This window comes from Zingiber officinale, chromosome 11B, assembly GCF_018446385.1.
Source record: "Zingiber officinale cultivar Zhangliang chromosome 11B, Zo_v1.1, whole genome shotgun sequence".
In the NCBI taxonomy this organism is placed as follows: domain Eukaryota; kingdom Viridiplantae; phylum Streptophyta; class Magnoliopsida; order Zingiberales; family Zingiberaceae; genus Zingiber; species Zingiber officinale.
Window position 1 is genome coordinate 49,060,022 of NC_056007.1, and position 14,116 is coordinate 49,074,137.

Genomic DNA, 14,116 nt, shown 5'->3' on the forward strand with positions numbered 1-14,116 from the left:
TAAGGCAGTTTCTAATCAAACTTTGGAGACACTTGGAGAGCTAATTGATGAACGAAATTAAGTCATATAGTTCTCATAATATATGGAATTCACTGAAAAATTGGAAGCTATGTCTTTTCTGCTGCAGGTTATATTTTCTCTATTTTTTTTATTATTTTGGAACTAAAGTAATCAAGCAGGAATTGAGTTCATTACAGCTATCAAAGAATAAGAATTCCAGCGATTTGAATACCCAGATTGCGCAGAAATCACACTATCAACAAAGATTTCATGTTTTTCCGGGAATTGGATTGGACAGAATTCTAATTGCTTAAACAGAATTGTGAGACTGAAATTTGGGAACTGCGGCTAAATTAAGCTGCTGGAAGTAGAATTACTGAGTTGATGTTGCTATTAAGGAGATCTGAGCCAAGACATAGCCATGTTTGACTCTTCATTCTTATTTAAGAAATGAGTTATTAGCTGCAGCAAATTTTAAGAGAGATCCTGAATTGGAATCAGAATAAGAACAGGAAGATCTTTTCATTCTGCAGGATACAAAAAAATCTGTGAGACTAAGTTGCAGAAACTTGGGTTTTGAAACATTGAAATTGATAACAACAAAAGGGTCTGAGCATTGTGAGGAGTTGAAATTCATTTGAATTTGAATCCTAGTTTTGATTTCCTGAATGACACAATTGATGTTTTGAACATGGATATCTGAATTTTTGAACTTTTGGGCTGCTGAAATTAGATTTCTAAAGCTGAATGTAATATCTGTAATTCTGTGGAATGGGAACAAATGCAAAATGCAAGGGACTACCAAGTTTACTGGATGCTCGAAATTAGAAGTTACTAATTTGAGTCCTTTGGGTCAAAAGTTGAATTGTTGAATTGATGTTAATGTTTTCTATAACTGTTAAGAAGTGAGCTAAGCTTGAAAGTTTCAGTATTTGAAATCCTAGAAATTTTAGGAATCTGAATTCATGGACTTAAGTCCATGAATCTGTGGAAATTTCAATTATGCTTCATAGTCATTTTTGAGTTTCTGAAATTGGATTTCCGTAGCTGTTGTTGGAATTAGATATGATAGAAATTATTTCTGATGTTTGGGTACTTATTTAGTTAACACTATGCTATCTACATTGGCAATGTTTTGATGTTGGTTCACAAATTAGAAAGGTATCATCGGCTGCTGAATTCTGCAACTGTACAGAAATTCTGATACAAGATAAGATTATTTTGAATTCCAGCTGAGTTTTTACCTTAGAGGATTGATACACTAAGCAATCAAATGTTGAATGGAGTTGATGTGTGTAACAGAATTATTTACTTGATGTTCAGAATTCTTTGCCATTTCTGGATTTGATGAAGTGCAGAAATGTAATTGTGCCAACTGATGATGCTGTCTTCATCAGCTTAATTCTTATAGAGCTGAATGATACCCTTTGCCATACTTAATTCTTCATGATTGAAGCAAATTTCTTAAATGAAGATTGTCAATTTTCTGAAACTGCAATTCTATTTTGCATTATAGATATTATCCAAACTGTTCAAGACTACCTTGAGGCTAATTTTTGAAATTGAGTCCTTGAACTGATTTTCTGAACCCTTTTGTTGAGATGTTAAATTGCATAAAGGAGTTCAACCAGAGAAGGCCTCAGAATTGATCAGTTTTTGCTTCAGAATTTGAGTTCAAACAGGGAGAATGCTTGCTATTAAGATAGGAATGAATGGAGTGAAAAAATTCAGGAAATGCAGTATTATGCAAATTAATTAATGTGGCATTTTTGTACTATATTGGGAAATGAATTTTAATGAATTGTTGTGGGGCAGGATACAAAAGTCTGATGTTTGAATCTGCCAAAGGTAGAAACAGAGAAAAATAAAGAAAAAAATCTGCAGAATGAAAACAAGGAATGTGTCTTGATGAGTATCAAGTTTATTGGAAAGCTTGATGTTTTGTATTTGTTGGTACAATCGACCTAGGTTTTGATCGGTACGATCATAGTTTTGATGTGTGTGTCAAAGAGTTTAAGTTAGGTTCATCCTTGTATTTGATATGTGTATTTGAGTTGTGCAGGTTCGCAAGATACACATGCGACTCAGGTTGATGGCTTCGGGTCCGGTGAAGGATGAAGCATCCGAGGGACCGTGGACAAGGCAGCGAGGACAAAGGCCGAGGGAAGCAATTTCGAGGCATACGCGAAGGATGGCATTGGGGACGAGCCGCAGGCTTGAATGCATCCGAGGGACGAGAGCCAAAGAAAGTATGCTTGAAGGTTCTGGTAAAGCTGCAAAGGAAGCGTCAAAAGAGTCGTAAGGGTGAGGGTACGAGTACACGAGAGATTGTATTCGGAGTAAAACATAAATTCTAGGGTTTCTTATCAGAAGGCGATCTTGTAGCGATCTTGTAGCAAGATCTTGTAGTGATCTTGTGATCGTCGCATGTTTTAGCATGATCGGGTGCGTACCGATCGCGCAGCCGATCGGGCATGAATGGTTCTTCGTTCGGTCGGGTAGATCCGATCGAAAGTTTTAGCTGATCATTGCGCGATCATTGCTAGTTTTAGCAATGATCGGTATATGACCGTTGGTCTTTGGAAAGTAGCCGTTGGCTACCTCACATCTAACACCGATCATTGCATGTTTTAGCAGATCCGGTGCCGAGATGAGTTGATATGATGATCAACTCTCTCCTCTTATTTAAAGAAAGCTTTGGGGCTTGAAGGAGGTTACTCATGCTTATTGAATAACTCCTTGTCATTGCCCAAAAGCTTCCAAGCCTACTCTCTTCCTCCTAAACCTAAGTTCATCATTGTAAAGAGGAAGAGATCCTTTGTGAGAGGTTTGCTCCACCGAGAAGGAGAAAGCTCTAGCCGGAGATTGCCGGGGACTGATCCACCGAAGGATCAAGGGCTCGTCCACCTCAAGGACACGCCGTGGAGTAGGAGCAAGCAATCTCCGAACCACGTAAAAGAATCGTGTTAGCGTTTGTGTTCTTACTCATTGCTTTCTTGTTTTAGTTTCATTTCCGCTTGCGCAAACTAACCGTGTAGAGAAGAAATCGTAGTTGGGGGTGACCTAGCTATCCAACCCCCCTTCTAGCCGGCCACCGATTACTTACAGTATTGTCCGAGACGGTCAATTTTAAGTGTGGGGGAGGGAATGATTCCTTATCCATTAGTTGGTTTGAGATGATTTGAGTTTCAAATGCTGGAATTGAAGTGGAAAAAGAGCAAAAACAGTGAGAAAAAAATTTTGGCACATCAAGAGAGTATCAAGTGGAAGATAGAGTATCAAGATTCTTTGTTTGCCATCAAATTGAAGGGGAGGTTAGCTTGATATTTTGAATTGGTAACAACAAATGGTATTCATCTCTTTTCATATCAAAATGGTCAACTCATCAAGTATATTCCTCCAATATTCTCATTCTCTCAATTTCTTCATTAATACCTTCTCTTTTGCTACTACATTCATGTCACTTGTTCTTTTTGCTTCCATTTCACAAATTCATGATAAATTTCTTTTGATTCATGTATGCTATGTCTTATAGTGGTGGAGAATTAGAAAATAAGCAAGCTTATGGTAATGAAATGTTGTGAGTTGCATTGAGTGAGCTCCACATATATGCAATTTTGAGTGTGAGAGCTAGAATAGGTAAAAACCTTGTGAGCTTGCAACTTGTTTAATTTTTCAATTAGATTGAAACTACCATACCTACTGATTATTGTTTGGAGTGTGTTCATGATTGTTAGTGATCTTTAGATGGTCTTAGTTAAATTCTTTTTACTATCTTCTAAGTATTGCTAGGGAATTTTCTATGGAGATGATTTTTAGTTTTCTTTACTTGCACGGGACGTTCAAGACTAAGTGTGGGGGATTTGATAACCATGATTTTACTGCATTATTTTGATTCATTTATGCATAGTTTTGATGTTGGTTTCATAGTTTAAATCATGGTTACATTACATTTTGTGCATTTCATAGATTTTGGACTTAATTGTAAATTATATTATTTTTGGTGTTATTTGATGCAAATATTTGATTCTTATTTTGTAGGCATCAAAGGATCTTATATTTGGATCTATTTGGACCGAAATTGGGCTCGAATCGGAGATCAAAAGTGAAGATCAAGCTTTGGGCCGATTTGGGCCGTTTATCAAGAATAAGACAGATCTAGACCATCCGTTGAAGATCTGGCCGATCCAACTTAATGGAGAGTAGATCTAAGCCATTGATGAAGATCCAGAAGTTTTGATCCAGATCTGAGTTCATCTAGCCATTGATCCAGCCAGATTAATCTGGGCCGTTCAATGAAGACTGGGCCGATCTGGGCCATCCAGTGATGATCTGATCGATCTGACTTAAGGGAGAGTAGATCCCAGCCTTAGATCAAGATCAGCACCTTCGGATTGGATTTTGGATGACTTTTCACCGTTAATTTAGCCCGGAATCATCTCAGCCGTCCGATCAGATCCAGATCTGATTTAAATAGAAGCTACAGTAGCTACAGTGCCTTCGTCGATCCCCTTCGCGCAGCTCAATCCTGGCGCGCGTCTTCCAGCGGATTTCGTCGCCGATTCTTTCTCCAATCGATCTTCTCAAGCTTCTACCTCGGTGATAATCTCTACGGCAGCTCATCCCGATCATCTGGAGCCTCCGGTGGGTGTTTCTTCCGGTGAATTTTGCATTTCTGTTCTTCTCTGTTCCAGCGCCGATTTGGAGGTGGTCTTCCAATTGGCGACTCCGATTCCCATCAGAGACGCTTGGAGGTGGTCGCCGGCGTTCCTGAGCTTCATCCGATGCCCATCCGCAATCCACAGTGCTCATCCCGATCCAGAGTTTCAGATTTGCAAATTTCCAGCATTTTCGGCACTTGAATGGGTTCCGGGATGTTCTTAGCTCGCCGGGGGTGGTCCGTCGGTGTAGTTGAGCACTCCTTGAGCTGATAAGCACTGAGATGCTCCATTGAGGTCCATAGTTGGGTGGTCTCGACATTGGCACTCTTGTGTGACGGCAAGAGTGTGAAGCTTTGTTAGATTGATTGTGAGAATGGATTGGTTTACATTTTAATTCATTTTATTATTGTTTTGTAACTTAGAACAGATTACTTTTATGTTTTGTTATATTTTTATGCAAGTAGTTAGCATTTCTTTCCTTGTTGAAGCTTAGTTTAATTTTAATTTGTTGCTTGGTTAAGTGTTTAGAGTTTAAATTCAAGCTAGGGTTTTAATTGGTGTTGTAGATCAGATTTATTTACATCTTGTATTTCATTCCTTAGTTTAAGAGTGTGTCAATGATTTAATCTCAATGTAGGAGTGACAATGCGTTAAGGTTTGATTGTTGGCACATAGGTAGGTTTTAGTTATGCTTTAGATTAATTTCTTAATTGCTGTTTTTTTCCTCTGTTAGATTTAGATTTAAAGCTTTTAAACCCCCAACCCCATTTTTATATCGAAAACCCCAAAAAAATGGGAATAAAAGACAATCCTAAATTACATTCTACCGTTGGTTCCTCGGATCGATCCTGGGCTCATTACTACAACGTTATTGTTAAATTAAGGGGTTCAGTGGAAATACATTTGTACAATTTGATTAGCGGATGTGACAGATTCGCTTTACCAGTGGCCGCCATCTCTAAACCCTAAAATCTCTTCTTTTTGTCGGCGCAATTTGATCTCTCTTCAAAACACTTTTTTTTTTCCTTTTCGCTAGAGAATGAGAAGCCAGCTCCATCCGACGGCGGCGAGAGCAACAAATCCACGAGAAAATTCACCTTCAGAGATCTCACCACGGCCACTCACAACTTTTGGGAGTCGAATCTGATCGGAGAAGGCGACTTCGGGAGAGTCTAAAAAGGGTGATTCGATTCAGACCAAGCAAGTTGCTCACTCCTACTCCCCTCCTCCTTGCTTCTACCATCTTGTGGCTTCGTCTGAACACCGAAACTCGGAAACCAGATTGTGGCCATCAAGCAGCTTAAGCAGGATGGTTATCAGGGGAGCAACGAGTTCCTGGTGGAAGTCCTAATGCTCACTGTGCTGCGACATCCCAATCTTGTGAACCTGATCGGCTACTGCGCCGAGGGAGATGAGAGGCTGCTAGTTTAAGAGTACATGTGCAAAGGAACCTTGGAAGACCACCTATTTGGTAAGTTCTCTGCTACTTGTTTGATTATCCAATTCTGAGATCGACTGTTTAACACTTGTGGTGGAGGTGGAGGAATCCAAGGCCAACAATATTCTTTTAGTCATTTGTTAAATCTTTGGGTTTATGCAAATATGACTCCTGACAAGGCGCCGATCGATTGGAACACACGAATGAAGATTGCTCTCGGTGCTGCAAAGGGGCTCACATACTTGCACGATGTTGCAAACTCTCCCGTAATTTACTAGGATATGAAGGCGGCAAACGTGTTGTTGGATGAAAACTTCAACCCCAAGCTGTCTGATTTTGGACTTGCTAAACTTGGGCCTGTCGGCGACAAAATGCCTATTTATCTTAGCTTATAGTTCAGAATTTGAAAACTACTTCTGTGCCATTGATGTTGAAATTCTTATTTGCTCTTCACCATTGTTTCTTCTTGTGTGGAAATTGAAACCACGACTTGTATTTCTCTTTAGAAGATACACTTGAAATACACTATATATGGTCGATTCTCATAACTAATTGTTTTCCAAGACTATAGAAGATGAATGTAGACTCCATTAAGTATCTAGTTTAAAGCAAAGGATCTCCATGTGTGTGTATTTTAATTGCATAATTTTAACCCTTCTAATACCATTTTGTCGCAGGTGCGGACACTGCAAGAAGCTTGCCCCTGAATATGAAAAGCTTGGATCGAGCTTTAAAAAGGCTTAATCTATTTTGATTGGGAAGGTTAGCATCATTCTAAATCAGGCCAAGAAGCATCATCTCTTTTACTGAATAGAACATGCTCAGATTCCTTTTTTGGTTTTATCTTTTCTGATCATTTTGAGTCTAAATGTAGCACACTACTAGTGTGCTATACTTCCATGTAGTGATTGGGCTTAATTTACCTTTTTTGTTGTTATATTTAGGTGGACTGTGACACAAGAGCATATGCAGCAAGTATAGAGTGTCAGGATACCCAACAATTCAGTGGTTTCCTAAAGGGTCCTTGGAACAAAAAAAGTGAGTATGATCCTGTCTTGGAATTAGATACATCATTTTGGTTTTATGATTTTCTTTAATCTTTCGCAGAACAGTCTTCTTTACATATGATGCATAATAAATATGAACAATCATGCAGATATGAAGGTCCACAAACTGCAGAAGCACTTATTGAGTTTGTGAATACTGAAGGGGGTACATTACAAATTATATTTACTAAAAATTCTTGAAATGACAATTTTAGATATGGTCAAATATTATTCTTTCACCTGAATTAATTTTTTACCTTTTATTTGTGGGCTTATTGTTGTAGGAACAAATGTGAAACTAGCAACTATCCCTTCTAATGTAGTAGTATTAACTCCAAACATTTGATCAGATTGTTGTTGATGTAAATAAAGATGTTCTTGTTGAATTCTATGCACCATGGTTAGTGTATTTGCTTAGGTTCTTTTTTTTTCTCTCCATTTGTAGCATTAGATACTTTTCCTTATCCACTGTAGACGACTAAGTTGTGAATATCCATAAGTATTAACATGTCAAGTAGGCCCATGAGAAATTTTTCTACACCCTTTTCTACAAGATTTTTATCTCCCATTGTACAACCTCAAATTGAAGTAGAAAGTTTCCAACTAAATCCAGAGTTAATTTTCATGATACAAGGTCACAAATTTGGAGGAGAAGTATCAGAAAGTCCTTATCTGCATGTTGAAACTTTTTTAGAGATTTGTGATATGGTGAAATGTGAAGGAGTGTTAGCAGATGCAGTTCGATTGATGTCATTTCCTTTCAGGATCAAGGATAAAGCAAGGACTTGGTTATATTCTCTCCATCCTCAAAGTCTCACAAGTTGGGAGCAATTAGAGAAGCAATTTCTGAATCATTTTTTCCCTCCAAGCAGAACAGTGTATATGAGGAATTGCATAACAAATTTTGCTCAGACATATGGAGAATCATTATTTGAAGCATGGGATAGATTCAAGAGTCTTCCAAGATAGTGCCCTCATCATGGTTTAGAAAAATGGTTGACCCTACACATATTCTAAAGGGGAATTTCTTTCTCAGATAAGTGTTTGTTAGATTCATCAGCTGGAGGTTCTTTTATGGATTAGAGTGTAGATGAAGCATATATGTTAATTGATCAAGTGGCATTGAACCTCCATGAATGGTCGAACAAAAGTTGGATGGAATCTCCCTCAAAAATTCAAGAAGTTCAAGCCATAAATGTAAGAGAGCTTGTCAAACAAAATGCAACTCAACCATCTATAAGTCTTGAGACTCACAAGTCACGGAATAGGGAGTTCAAACATTTGGGGGCAAAGATTGAAAGTATTGTTTCAAAATGGTTTAAAGAAGATCTCCCTCTTTCGCAGACAAGATCTAGTGAAAAGTGTGATGATGTTGGGTTATTGATCACACCAACACTAGATAAGCAAGTTGGACCTCCTCCAAAAGCTCAAAGGGAATTTAGGAAAAAGGAAGTTCAATCTTTCCTAGGACCTTCACAAAGGGTTCCTTTTCCACAAAGGTTAGTGGGGGTCAATGAAAATAAAGACTTCGGCAAATCCTGTGACGCTAATATGGTAGAGTACAGATTTTTGAATGTATATGAAGATGATGACTCTTCAGATGAGGATTTTATTGATAATGCAGTGGTAAATAAGTTTTCAGATCTGCCTTTAAATTTTATAGGGTGTTATAGTGACATTAAATTCTCAGATGATGAATGTGATGTGGTAGATCAATTTAAAACTGAAAGTGAAGTTATTAGTAACGACCACCCTTCTTACAACTCTACTACTCTCTAAGGTGACTGTTACTTAAATATTAACTCTACTTAACCGGTGTGATCGAAACCACGAGGAATCCCTACCGAAAAATTTCGGCAGAATCTTCCCTGTACCGGTGACCATAAACATCAATACATACACAGTATACATAGCCACAGGCGGTTGGAACATATATCAAACACCCACGCAGTTCATATATAATCAAAATAATCAACTTTCGCAAAACACGATAAAACAATCCATAGAGTAGCATGTACAAGTTCTAAATTCTTTAAACAATTAAACGGAAATAGACTTAATAAATTCTTGGCGAATCCCTAGGTCTCTCCATAGTCTTGGCATCACACACCACCCGCACCGCCTTGTCGCCTTCCTTGCTATATCTTTTCCTTTCCTTTATCTGTAGTAGGAGGAAATGCAATCTATAAGCAAAATTTACTTAGTAAGCGCTATCTAACTCACAAAAATACGGATATGCATGTATACAAGAAGAACTAGAAACTGAATGCTCTAAAAGAAAATAAAGCATAAATATAGCTGCATCATGTTTAAATGTACTGAAACTAAAAATAAATCTGCTCATGCATAATCAATAGTAAAGCACTATACACTGCATACTCATGATATACAAGAATAAATTGCATGCTAGTAGATAAATCTAATCATGCTCAATAAACTAATCAGGAAACAAATAAAACTAATACTGCATGCTAGAATTCAAAAGAACTAATACTGTAAATGATCTACCAAACCTAGGAAGCCTAAGACACAATTCACATGTATGTTTATTATGCTTGTCTTTATACATGTTATGAAACTTGTATGACTTCCTATGCTTTTAGGCTATTTGAAGCAAATTTAAACACTGATGAGTCTCGGCCAAGTAGGGTTTAAATGACCTAGAGGCCTTAGAATTGAAACCAAATGTGTTAAAAATGCTTCTTATGGAAATATGATAATATGTTGATTGTGTCACATGCTTGTATAATTTTTCCATGACCTAAATGGACCATTGTATGTTTCAGCCATGAAGGGATAGATGCCCTAGAAACCCTAGAACAAAAATTAAATATGCTCATGTCACTCTACATGAAATATGATAAGTAGAAAGCCAAAGTTCTCATGCTATATGTTGTTTAATGACCTAAAATGAGGCTAGGGTAAGTTTCGGCCATACCCATTATATGATGCCTTATTATGAATTTATACATGATGTTAGTTCAAGTTCACATGCTTGTATGCTTGCTTTTAGCCCAAATGAATACTTGTTAAATTTCGGCCATGACATATGTTAAGGGCTTGAAGAACTTAGGAACTAGCTCAAATATGCTTACTATGTTACTTGGAAAAAAATGCTATAAATATGGTTTAAGGTTTCCATACTTTCATGACATTTGGGACCTTGTTTCACACCTGATAGGGTTCGGCCACATGAAGTTTAGGGACTTGGAGAACTTAGAAACCAAGTTAATCATGCTTATAATGCTTCCTATGAAATTGATGTGATGATAATTTAGGTTCCACATGCTTGGAGGTTGTTTTTACCTAAATTGAGATCTAAAGGGGGTTCGGCCATGATAAGAACCCAAGGGATTAGGAAGCTTAGAACCCAAGCTAACTATGTTACCATGTTTCTTATGATAGTATAATCACATGATACACCCTTATGCTTAAACATGTATGCTTGTGATTTATACTTTCCATGATATGATATGTGCTTAGAAATATGCATGCTTTGATGATATGCTATGTGCTTAAAATATGCATGCTTTCATGAAATGCTATGTGGATAGAAATATGCATGCTTTGATGATATGCTATGTGCTTAAAATATGCATGCTTTTATGATATGCTATGTGGATAGAAATATGCATGCTTTGATGATATGCTATGTGCCTAAAATATGCATGCTCTCATGATATGCTATGTGGTGAAAATATGCATGCTTTTATGACATGATGTATGCCTAGCTAAGTGATGCATACTTTTTATGACATGATGTATGCCTAAGTGATACATACTTTTTATGACATGATGTAGACATGATGTATGCCTAAGTGATGCATACTATTTATGATATGATGTATGCCTAAGTGATACATACTTTTATGACATAATGTATGCCTAAGTGATGCATACTTCTATGATATGCTATGTGACTAAATGATGCATTTTTATACATGCTACTTTACTTTGTAAGGCTTGTACCAAGGGTGGGCTCCTAATCAGCCCCTAGGCCTTTGGCTGTGTGATCCAGGCTAGTAAAAACAAAGGGATGGCCTCCTTAGTACGCCCCTAGATCTATGGCTGTGTGATCCGAACCTAGTTCCTAGTATGATTCAAGACTTGCTACCTTGGATATACTTAGGAAGCGCGCATATCTACATGATTTATCTATGTGTGGTACAAGCCGGGGCCCTGATTATGTTGATATTATGTTCAAGTATATATGTAAGAAGAAATGGTTTTAAAGATCATGAGCCATACACATGTTTTTCGGATACATGTTTTCAAAATCATATTGCATATACCTTATGATCATGTTGTGATGATGCTATGATTTATGATATGCCATGATTAGATATGATTATGTTATGTTTCATGCTATGCTTTAAGAGCTTGATATGCCATGCCACCTTATGATGATACTATGATATGCCATGATTAGATATGATTATGTTATGTTTCATGCTATGCTTTAAGAGAGGATATGCCATGACTAGTTATGATTTTGTTATGTTGCATGATATGCTTAAAGAGTATGATATGTTATGCCATGACTAGTTAAGATCATGTTATGTTGAGACATTCTTTGATCATGTGATGATTTTCGGTTTTAGTGAGTAGGAAAGGAACTTACTGAACCATGAGTGCTCATAGCTTACTTTCCTTGTACCACAGATAAAGGAAAAAGCTGGATGAGCTAAAGGAGCAGCAGGAGAGGCCAGGAGATGTGTGTGGCAGTGGCTAGGCAACCAAATAAGAACCTGCTTTAAAAACTTTTAAAGAACTATGCTTTGGTATCATGAATTGTAGTACCGTATGTGTGACTTGATGTTATGTTCCTACTGATTTTGATATCATGTTATTGATGTCGTGATAGTGTAGTTTGGATCTGATGAAAAGAAAAACAAAAGAAAAGTTTTTATTAAACTAAGAAAATTATTTTAAGTCTTCCGCTGTTTTAAAAAAGAAAAATCTGTACATGGAGTATCGTAGCCCCGTCCCTTAGGGTTAGCAGGGAGGGCGGGCATTACAGGTTGGTATCAGAGCCAAAGTTTTTGCCAGCTCACTACACACACATCAAGCCTCCGACCTGCCGCTCCAAGTAAGAATATTTATGCTTAATTTTTCTTGTTATATACTTATGCTTAGTTTCATGTTATATGACTTATGCTTTATTTTTTTTTCCTTGTTATATTGCCTATGTTTTATTTTCTTTGCTATATTGCTTATGCTTTATTTCTTTATGTTATATTGCTTGTCACTCTATTCTTTATTTTTCCTTATGATGCTTATGCTTTAGTTTCATGTTCTGCTTGCTTATGTTTGATGCTTTATTCTATGCTTTTAGTTATAATTTAGATTAGGATTACATATTAGTAGGTTAGGAATAATACCAGAACAAATAGATAGAAACAAAACAGTACGTTAGATTGGCTAAAAACGATAACCATTTACACTAGTCTATTTGTCATTATTTAGATCAACATGGTTAGGACACGCAATGCCCGAACCGAGGGGACAGTGACTCCACCAGACCTAACACAGGTAGTCGCAGACCTCCAGCATCAGATCACAAAGCAACAGCAGCTGATCACTACCTTAATGGGTCAGCAAGGCAACCCAGTTACCCCACTACCGGTTATACCTACAGCCGCACCAGTGCCCCCGGCAGCCCCTATTCCGATGGTCCGACAAGAGGCCTATCTGATTCAGTGGCAAAGGCTTAAGCCGGAAGCATTCTCGGGAAACTGCGAACCATGGGATGCACAAGCCTGGCTCAAGACCGTGGAGAGCATAATGGAACTACTGGACTGGCCTGAACACGAGAAGGTCAAATGCGCATCGTTCTGCCTTACCGGAGATGCCCGGATGTGGTGGGACCTAGTAAAGGCGAAAAGACAAATAAACCAGATGCAGTGGACAGATTTTGAGATAGAGTTCTTAGAAGAATTCTTCCATATGCAAGTGACCAACAAGCACTATGACGAGTTCACTGAGTTCCGGCAAGGTGATCTGTCAGTTAACGAGGTCGTCAAGAAATTCAACCGCCTAGCACGTCTGTGCCCAGAACTGATCCGTACTGAAAAAGAAAGGGTCCGGTTAAGGTTAAAGATGCTCCGACCCGAGATCTCTCTGAACGTAGCCGGCGGAGTTAATAGACCGCAGACTGCAAAGGAGCTAGTCAGCAGTGCCCTGATTACCGAGCACTACCAGAAAGCAATGAACAAGGGCAAGAACCAAGCACTGACTGGAGGAAAAAAATCGCACAATACCAGAGTTTGAGTTTTATGGGGAACCGAAGGGAACGGAGAAGTTATTGTCATCTATTAAAGCACAAAGGATGTTAGATAAAGGATGTATGGGGTTTCTAGCGCACGTGGTTAATACCAATCAAGTCAAAGACCCGAAGCTAGAAGATGTCAGGGTAGTATGCAACTATCCAAAAGTATTTCCTGATGAACTACCAGGGTTGGCCCCTGACAGAGAGATAGAATTCGGGATCGAATTGATTCCTGGTACTCAGCCGATCTCAAAAGCACCTTATCGTATGGCTCTGGCTGAATTAAAGGAGCTTCAGGAACAGTTATCCAAATTACTCGACAAGGGACTTATTCGTCCTAGTCACTCTCCATGGGGAGCTCCAGTGCTGTTCGTAAAGAAGAAGGATGGGTCTATGCGAATGTGTATAGACTACCGAGCGCAGAATAATGTGACAATCAAGAACCGGTACCCACTCCCACGGATCGATGACCTGTTCGACCAACTGAAGGGTGCGACCATTTTCTCAAAGATAGACCTACGATCCGGTTATCATCAAGTGAAGGTGAAACCAGATGATATACCAAAAACAACATTTCGAACCCGATATGGACACTATGAGTTCATAGTTATGCCTTTCGGAGTAACCAACGCTCCTGCAGTATTTATGGACCTGATGAATCGGGTGTTTACGGCATATCTTGATAAATTTGTAATCGTCTTTA

General features: G+C 38.2%; 1 non-coding gene across 1 annotated transcript; it reads right to left on the minus strand.

Annotated features, from left to right (window-relative positions):
* Positions 1–8,025: 8,025 nt before the first annotated feature.
* LOC122035481 lies at positions 8,026–8,131 on the minus strand. The gene has a single exon (XR_006127031.1). It is a non-coding gene; the product is annotated as a small nucleolar RNA R71 (small nucleolar RNA).
* Positions 8,132–14,116: the final 5,985 nt, after the last annotated feature.